A 9,972-nucleotide genomic window follows, 5' to 3' on the forward strand; every position below is an offset into this window, starting at 1 on the left:
ATCTATGAAAAATTATGAAACTGACCTCTCTACTGGGATTTTCACCCAGACTGAAAAAAGGGATTGTTTGCTCTAATCTCTCTTTACAATGGCAGCTCCTAATAGATCTGTTATGAGGAATCACCACTGATAAAAAGAAACAGTTATTTACCACTTCTTTAAAATGAGACAGTGAACTGGTTAAGATTCAGAGAGATTCTGTGGATTTGGGCACAACCACAGCATTGAAAAAAACCCAAACAAACAAACCATCCATTAACCGGAGCAGAAGAGCTTAAAAGTCAAGTGCCAGAACTTAAGGAGGTCTACAGAGAGTGGGTCCTCTCACCTTTTTTCATCTCAGGGGGGTCTCTGCCTCTCAGGACAACATGGGACATTCAGATCCTTCAATTCTAATTCATTTCCAGTGAATAAATATGGTAAGGACATAAACTTGTTTGAGAAAATTATAAAGTCAGCTTGACATGAGTACTAAATATTCTACGAGGGTGTAATTTGGCTCACATAAGTGAATAGTTCCAACTTCTGTTAAAGTGGACAGAATACCCTTTTGAAAGGGAATATTATGGCATGATAGTTATTATCCAAGTAAAGGAATTGCATTTTGTACTCTTTACCATAGTATAAATGTGTCATAAACCTAGATGAACTTATATATAATGCTTCTAATACAAAACATACACACAGGCCCACATGCACATCATACACACATAACAAACACATCCACCTTAGATAAAATAATTTATACTTTTGAGCCCCTCTTACGAGGCCCACAGTAATCCAAAATACACCAAAATACCAAAAAGGTATCATCAAAGGAAGCAATCATATTTAACTGAGAAATGAGGAAAACAAGACAGTAAATAAACTTGTCCCTACTTGAACAGCGATTCTCTAGGAGTGCTGAGAATAAAACCTAGAACTCTAAACCACAAAACATCATCCTTGTCATACTCAGCATGTGCAATATAGCCAAAAATTACATAAACCGTTTTATGCCAGTGCCAGTAAAAATGTCAGCGTGAAAGACTGAGAATAATTAGTTTGCATTTCAGCAGATACTTTTTTTAGATGCTGCATGTTGGATAGATTGTTATACGCAACCTTCAGAAATTTTCCTTTTCAGAAACACACTGTGTAGGGTCTTCACTTGAGAACAGACCTCAAGACCTCTGAGAAAGAAAAAGGAATTGTATTTGTGTTTCTGATGTCCTGAGCAAGAGCTTTGAGCTAATGCCTAAAATTAGGAGACAGTCAATCACAAACTCCATAAAAGATATAACTTGTCACTGTTGTTCTAAATTAAAAGTCCAGAAAAAAAAATTGGATTAACTTTTTAATATTATCAGAATAACCAAAATCCGGTTTTGGTGAATTGATGATCCCCCTTATTCCTTCTTTCTTTAAACAATATAAAGTTACACATACAGCAGCTTGCCATGTGTAGTTCAGGAGGAGAGGTTAAGCCATTAAGTGACTCCTTATCAGAGGCCTTTCCTTTAAAGAAGGGTTTGGGGAAGCCAGCAGTTGTGGTTGCAGTTCCCAGAGGTTTCAGAGATAAAAGACGACCTCTAAAAAAATCCAGAAAACAACAAAAAAAACCAACCAAACAAAAACACACACACACACAAAACCAAAACCACCAAAAAACCCCACAAAAAAACCCACAAAAAACCCCAACCAAATAAAAAACCACTCCACAAAAAAAACCCCACATAAAAAATTCACCAAAAAAAAAAAAGAAAAATTCCAAACCAAAGAACCAAACAAACAAAACCCCCCAAAACCACACCACCAAAACACAAACCGCACAAAAACCCCACACAACAAAACACCACCACCACCCCCCCCCAAAAAAAAAAAAAAAAAAAAAAAAAAACCAACCAACAAACCCACAAACAACAACAACAAAAAGCCTACCACAGGCAAGGAACAAAGTCAAAGACCATCATGAATGACCAGTCCCCAACAGCAGGTAATAGCCATTATGGCTGTTGTTAAATATTTTTATGCATGACATTAGCATTATTATAAATAGTAATAACATGAGTAATAACATGTATCTAATATACATGCAAACACTGTCTTTTAAATTGGAATATTTGGCAATGCCATTAAATATTTAAATACTCTTTAGCACAAGAGATTCTCAAAAATGACAACTATGAAGTACTATTTGTACTCCCTGATATGTATAAATACACTGTCAGTTCCCTGCATTTTCATTTAGCATCAGAAACAGCTTTCCAGGGACTTAGATACTGCTTTAAGTGTCAATATCAATGTTACTATTTATAGTGCTATAAACTACATTTTGAGTTATATTGGTAAAGTTAAGCTTAGGTAGCATTTCTAGCCTCAATACCTTAATATAGAAATACTGCTATAAATGTAGTTTACAATTTGGAACATAAACACAAATCCAGTGTTACTAACAGATCACCTTTCAGATTGCATGAAAACACACTGCCAAAGTGTATTTTATGCAATACACAATGGTGCAAAATGCAACGATATAGATGTATTTAAATTTCCCATTTTTACACTGTCACTCAAAAACTTTTCTTCTTCCTTTTTTTCCCTAGCTTATCGATCTCAAGAGCTTGTGATAGCATTTCAGTTGCTTCGCTGAGCCATTTTTAGCTTCTGCTTCTTTTTTTAAAAGCTAAATCAGGGCTCAAATGCCTCAATCAATTTAGCTTTTTCAATTAGAGAGGAAAGTTAAAAGAAAACCCTGAGACATGATAAACTACCAAATTTTAGCCTCTAGGGTTTTTGTGTTGTTTATTATGTTTTTTTTTTCTTAATATCAATAGCATCCTTTTACATAATAATATCCCTTATGTTTATGGTTAGAATTTTATTCATAGCAAGATGACTCCAGTAATTTTTACCGAGAGGCACAGTTTGAATTTACCACAGCGAGTTCATCAGGAAGCAACGCATGTGGATAGGCAGTAACTCTTTGCACCCTCATAGCTGTGAACTCTGGCTACACCCTGGAGCAGCTCAGTGATTGCAGTGGAGAACATTATGAAATGCATGACCTTTTGCAACACTGCATGATACAGAAAGAGTCTAAGACCTTTGTGAGAGCTAAAAAGTCCAATCTTGAAAAAAATTCCATCACAGTCTCAGATTAAGACTGATGTCCACTATCTGTACAGATTAAGCCTTTTAAAATGGTATTCAGAAGAGCCAGAGGCTGCTCCAATGCAGATCAGGATCAACAGAAATAAATGAGGTATTACAGGGGAGATTCTGATCCCCTGAATCCTACCTATGCGTGTAGACTAGATCTCCAAAAAAATGCAGAACATTTCATTTTCACCATCAGATCTTCCTTCAGGTGATTTAATTAGTCAGTGGTTCAGTTCCACTTGAGCGATGCTTTTCTTAGTGGGTTTAAAAAGGCAAGGGGAGCCAGGCAAATACCCAAAACTTACTGCAAGTGCTCATGGGCTACACAGAAGCTTGGGTGAAGTCCTAATCCTCACATCCTGTTCTGGTACTTACTTTAGACAGCTCACTTGGCTTTTCCTTAGGTATTTTTGGTACTTTGGGGGACAAGAAATCCACCTTTGGTCGCAACAACCTGGGGTAGCTAATGGGAGAAAACCGAAAATTGAGACTAGCAGCCTGCACTTTATTTCAGTCTTCAGGTTTAATTCAAATGTTAATTTGATCAGTCATCATCCATATCATTGGATCATATTTAACCTTACTTTGCTACACATGTGAGTGGACGGATGCTTCACACTTGAGTATAGCCATATGTAATATAGGTATAAAAGAACAAGTAAATTCAAGGGAAATGTTTTGCAATGATTAATTTAGTCATGCAAGAAGAGTATTTGGAGAATTTGATAGTCAATACTACACCAGAGTTAAAACCCATTCTCTTAAATGTGATTTTTTATTACCTTTTTCTTTCTTTTTTTTTTTCAAATTTAAGCTACACGCACATTTTTTTAGGTCCATAATAGGTAGTCATTTCTGAAATAACTGATAAGAGATAACCAATAGATCTGAATAGTTGGGGTGACTGTCTGATTATTTAATCAAAACTGGTTTTAGGCACTTCATTAGGGTTTTAATGGCACATGGCAACACAATTAATTAGAAAAACCTTCAGACAGTGGAAATCTTGTCCTGAAACACTCGTACCCTGTGCACATGCAATCCTTCTGATCAGGTGCCAAGAGGAAATGCAGGCTGTTGTGCTCTATTAGTGGCTAAACTTGCATCATTTAGGAACTGGTGGATCCTATAACTAATTGCCAGTATTGCAAAGGATTGCACAGAGAGTAAGCAGCAGTCACACCCAGCCATAATTTAATGAAAATATTCAAGTGATGAACGAACGGTGTGGTCATGGATCTCAGAGTCGTTCTGAACCTTACCATCCCATTTTCCTTTCTGTGAGGGGCCTGTGCCAGATCTTTTTGATACCACAGAGACTTAGTGATAGCAATAAGACTTTTGTTAACCTCATTACAAATACTTCTGTTACTGTAGTAGTAACTGGTAATGGAGACAAAGGTAGACAGAGAGAAGTCAGGCAGCATGTGAGTCCCTTTTTTAACAGCTAAAAGGGAAAAAGAGGGTAATTAATTTCTGAACAGACGCCAAAACTAATTTGGTGTATCTTGTATGTGCTTATTTTATTCACTAGAAATTCATTTTGCTCCTTAATATAGTTGCAGAGACCTGCATGAATACAAAGATAAAGCAAGATCTTTAGAAACAGGGTAAGGCACTCGGTGTTTGCACCCCCTTAGTCCCAAAAATAACCGGTCTGACAACGCTGAGCTCTTCCTCACAATGCTGAGGTTTTGCACTGCCCATTCTTAGTGCAGGTATGAGTATTTATTATTATAAACATATATTTTAAGAACAATAAGGAAGTGATGAATTGGCCACTTGCAGTTTTCTTGACAACAAGGTGAAATGGTAGCTGCAGTGACCAGGGGATGTCCTGGTTCCTCCTTGCAGAAAGGTATTCAGCGCACGTAATAATTATTCATCCATCTCGTTCACACTAAAGGCATCGGCAATGCAATTTTAGCCTGATAATCAAGACCATATGACAAAAACCAAGGCCATTAGGGACCAATTTCAAGTATTCTCTGCAAGACAATGATTTTCCAACTGCACTTACATATGCTGAATAGTTACTTCTGCACGACCGCACCTGCTCTCATTTATGTAACCCTCCATCCTCTCCCCTTTTTTCTATCCCTTCTTTTCTTGTAATGCAAAGAAGGAAAGTTTCAAAGGATTGCTGGAATCTTCCTAGAAACAGATTTGATTTATTTATATTTCTGGCTGGCCACATGCTGTGAGCAAATAAGAATCTGGCAAATGTAAAAGTTAGTTTGTGCTAATGTCAGACCAAATTCTACCCTCAACAGACTTTGTGGGGCTGCATTAATGTAAATGAGAGCAGGATTTGGCCCTACACATTCATTCACTTCCTATACATATTCAGATTAAATGAATATTTTGTACAATCTCTTCCTCCCTCTACATACACATGCATAATTCTGTCTCAGAGTCTAGTCTCAGTCACAATGGTGACTCCATGTGAGCTTTTTTCTGGGTTTATGCTAGAGCTGAACATCTGAACGAGATGCACCACGACTACTTGTTCAAGTAAAGCAAGCAGAATACGGCCCTTGGTCTACAAGTCAAGTCTGCTCTATAGTAATAATTTTGTTCCTTAATTACTTTCTGCTTATTTTTGACTGTACCATTTCAGTACCAGTCACATAGTAATGTTGCCTTTGAAAAGACTATGACGTCACTGTAAATCAGAGTCCAATAACGGTAAAGGCTTCAGTTGCAGGAAGGGAAAAAACCGCCAAAATTATTTTAAAATTATATACGGTATAACTCAAAGACTGTAGCATCTTTTAATATTAATGCTCCTAAAGAAATGAATACACCTTCAAGCTTTTTCAGACATAATTCAAATATTAAAAGGAATAATAAACTCCATTACTAATGATGCAACAACCTCTCCTGGCAGAAGAGAACCTATAAAATTAGTGAGAAAGAAGTAAAAAAGGCAAGAGTGTATCAGGAAATGACCCTGTAATAACACATCTTAGATCCTCATCCCGTAAACCTTTATTTGCATGAGTGATCCTGTCTCACATAAGAAGTGCTATGGACTCCAACAGGCAATTCGTACAAGTGAAAATTATTCATGAATTTGAATAAGAGAGTATACGATCAGCTTCTAGCCTTCTCTGTCAGTAATCAATCTTCTTGCTACAACCCACCCCCTTCAGACTTAAAATTAAAAAAAAAAAAAAAATTGAATCTTTTGAAAACTGAAATTAAGTTAGATTTCTCAAAGCAAAGATTTGGTTTACTAACTCATTATTATAGAATTGGAAGAAATACTTCTGGAGCATGTCCTTTTTCATATATATTCTAGGTCTGTTTTTTAGTTGTATCCTATAATAATTTAAGGCAATGACATCAGAAAGATCAATGCAGCTGCATCCTAGTATTGAATTAATCTCACAGTACTATTGGTGTCTTCTGGAAACTACCGTACTGAATCCAAAGAAGGAGAACTTTGGCTTGCTAGAACTGATCCTGATTTTTGAAAGATAATTATCATCATGGTGTCCAGTAAAAATGACTCTTTGATTTTTGGAATACTTAGCTACTGGCATGTCCTTCTTCTGTGCTGATCATGCATTGTAAGACCTAGGTACAGGATTTTGCTAATACTCAGGAAAAACATTAGAGGTGAGAGGCAAAAGACAATTAAGGAGAAGGAATGTTATTGCTGTTTTTCATTGCCTATATGAGTCCCCACAGACACACAAAAAAAACCCTGCCATGTTTCAAAGCATCAAACACCAGAACATCCTGAGGATGGTTGAGGAGGAGATCTCATTTTCCAAATTTCAAGGGCATTACTGAAATGCTTAAAAGCCCTCTACCACCTGATTTTTGGCCATTGCTTCAGAACAAAATGCACAGTATGCTTCCCAGACACAATTTTCTACCTCCCAGCAAATACCAATATTGCTTAAACTTCATTTAAATGTCTTAATTCAATTGAACCCAGAGGTCATTGACACCTCAGTAATTTCTATTTAAAACCATTCAGCCAAAAACAAACAAACAAAAACAAAACTGGAGCAGAATCTCCTCTGGAGATTATCCTCATTTTAAAAGAAATTACCCTGCCTGACTTTTTATAAGATAATTATTGCAATTGTTTTGCCTAATGAATATTGTTTGAGTATTATAATGCCATGGTACGCATCCTGAATGAGGAACAATTAACAGAGCTTTGTTCTCTTGACATCCCAGGACACAGTTGAAAGCAAAGCCTGGCCCTAAAGATTTGGGTTTTTTTCTGGCTAAACATCTCAAACACAACAGAAGGAGGATTCAAAGACACCACCTGAAACAATTCTAAGCAGGGATGTACCACTCATAGAGATCTTACAGATGGATCTGATGGTTTCATTCCCTAACGTTCCTATCAATTCTGAAAGATGCCGGCAAATGAAAGCTTTTGCTTCCAAAGAGTCTGGGGCTTGATCAGAGAACAAGAATTTTACATATGCCATTCCCCAGCCTTCAATGGGATTACTCGAAGTTTCTATCATATAAGTAAGAGGAGATCAATTTATGATATTTCAGTTTTCAGTGAGGTAACAAAATTGATCTTTATCAGTTTCTCTACAGACTGCTGGGGCAGGGTTCTAATTTCAATTACACCAACATTCATGGGAAGCATCTCTTATTCATAAGGATGCATCTGTAACAAATGGGAACATCTTACCCTATTCTTTAATTTATCCATCCTTCAGAAATGCTCTCTCCTGCTTATGGCCAGAGACAGCCATTTGACCAAGTTAGTAAATAGGGTGTTTGAAGAATTGAGAGCAATTGTGTCCACAGACACCTACACACAACTCTGTGTGTACCTGGATCTTGCGGAGGATTTGAGCATTGAGAGGGAAATAATCCATGGTACAAGGAAAACATGAGTTAAAGATCTTCCCAAATTATGGAAAAGAGCAATATATAGTGTTTCCCTAAGTCATACACTGTAATGACTCCCTGGAAGAGAGATGCTGTGTTGGTGCAACAAACCAAAACCACCTGGGGACTGATCCTACCATAGCCATGCCTATCCCACTGACAGATGATTCTGCTGGTGATCAGTGCTGCTGAGCAGATCAAACCAACTCTGTGAAAATCTCAGTAACACCTTTCCACTATAATCACCATTCTCCTAAGTTCATTACAGCCAAGGACAAGAGCATCCCTCAGCTATGCCTCTAAAGCTAAATAAAGCTCATTGCCAGGTCACTGCCATATGGCTGGGGGCACCATGCTGCTTTCCAATGGGAACGTTTATCTTCAGCTGTCCTACACTGGAAGGTGGAAGTTCTCAGCTGGCAACAGAGACAGTGGGCCTCTGGAACACCTCCTCACAAACTGCACTGCTGGCTGTCCATTATTGCTTTAAATCAAGAATAATGTGATCTTTGGTAAACATGTGACCATGGGCATGTCTCGCCTTAATAAAACTTATAACCACAAGAGCTTTCAGATCTACTCTTTCTAGCCCAGAAAAATAACAGAAAGCAAAGCTTGTCAGTTTGTCACCATTTTCCATCTCTACGTTTGTAAAAGAAATAACATTGGCAGGGAAATAATACAAAATGTATCACACAAAGAGGCTTCAGGAAGATATAATGTTCTTTTACATATTTGATATAGAGCCTAAATTAAGCTGCAGAAAAGGGGCCATGAATCTTCACAGCCTCATTATCAAGCCTCCCTAAACCTCAAATACAGGAAAATACATTTCATAAACAAAGACCCAATAGGATTTTAATAGTACAATAAATTTCACTGACATTCACCACTAATCACATTTCAAAATATATTTTTTAAAAACAAAGTTCATTCAACGCAAAACCAGGTATAGAAAAGAAGAGTAACACAAGTAACATACCTTTTGCACTTCATTTTAGCCGATTTTTGACTGAAATCACTTTTAGGCAGTCGGCTGTAATTCCATAGCAGTAAACATCAGCCCTCTCACTGGCCCCTCTTTTACTTTCCTGGACACGAGCTCAAACCATGCCCCTATTCATGGATACAAATTTTCTGTTTTCGTAGTAATCTGAGACAGAAAAGGGAATCGAGTCTTCACTCCTATCACTACGCAAGAACACTCTCTCTCTAACCTTCCTTAGTGTTGTCCCTCTTCTCACCAGCAGCCAGGTGCTGCCTTTCACTCCTGCACTCAATTCAATCATTATCCACAGCTGAGAAAAACAGAGCCCTTCACCTTTTCATGCATCTCCTAACAAAGAAGAGGTTTAAGTAATTTTAGTGGTAGTTGAAGAATTTTAAAAAGTGGGGGGGGTTTAATGTTTTGAACAATCTTAGAGATGAACTTACACAGCGCTTCTAAAGTCAGAAGGGAGAGGTTCACTGTTGGGATTTCTCTTTCATTTTTTTTAGTCTAGTTTTGATGTAACTGAAACTTTGTGCAGGTGAAAGGCTGACAGCCAGCCATGAAGGATGGGGTGCTTTGGAAAGGAATTAAAAACATGTGTGGGACTCAAGTTTTGTCTTTTGCAGGTTAACCCCAAACCTTAGCTCAGAACATTTTGAAGACTAGGAATGTAATTAGGTCTTTATACAAAAGCCTCAGGTGTGCCTCCTAAAGGTACCTTTTCACTGCAATTCTTCCATCCACTGGAATTGTTATGCTGGCATCTGACATCAGAGCATCTAAGTGCTGTCAAAACTGGAATAAGCCCACCAGCTCATCTGACTAAACCCATTGAGGGCCTTCAGACAGTAATACCATTATTGACCTGGGTTGAATTCAAATGCATTTGGAGTGCTTGATATTTATCCAAATTATGCCCATTGAAAAATCCCTGGCAGAATACAGATAACATCAGATTAAAA

At 37.5% G+C, this 9,972-nt stretch overlaps 1 protein-coding gene and 1 long non-coding RNA gene across 15 annotated transcripts in view; both read right to left on the minus strand.

The window, feature by feature from the left end:
* Window positions 1-9,972, minus strand: part of ESRRG (estrogen related receptor gamma) — a 403,057-nt gene that overhangs the window by 303,512 nt on the left and 89,573 nt on the right. The gene's annotated exons all lie outside the window — the stretch shown is intronic.
* The window catches only part of LOC114064353, a 26,880-nt gene that overhangs the window by 4,075 nt on the left and 12,833 nt on the right, over window positions 1-9,972 (minus strand). Inside the window, exon 2 of the long non-coding RNA XR_003572737.1 lies at window positions 4,807-4,818. This is a non-coding gene — a long non-coding RNA (uncharacterized LOC114064353). The remainder of the gene's footprint in view (window positions 1-4,806; window positions 4,819-9,972) is intronic.

Source organism: Empidonax traillii, unplaced genomic scaffold, assembly GCF_003031625.1.
Source record: "Empidonax traillii isolate 1590-97213 ecotype Southwest subspecies unplaced genomic scaffold, ASM303162v1 scaffold535:size1322822, whole genome shotgun sequence".
Lineage (NCBI taxonomy): Eukaryota > Metazoa > Chordata > Aves > Passeriformes > Tyrannidae > Empidonax > Empidonax traillii.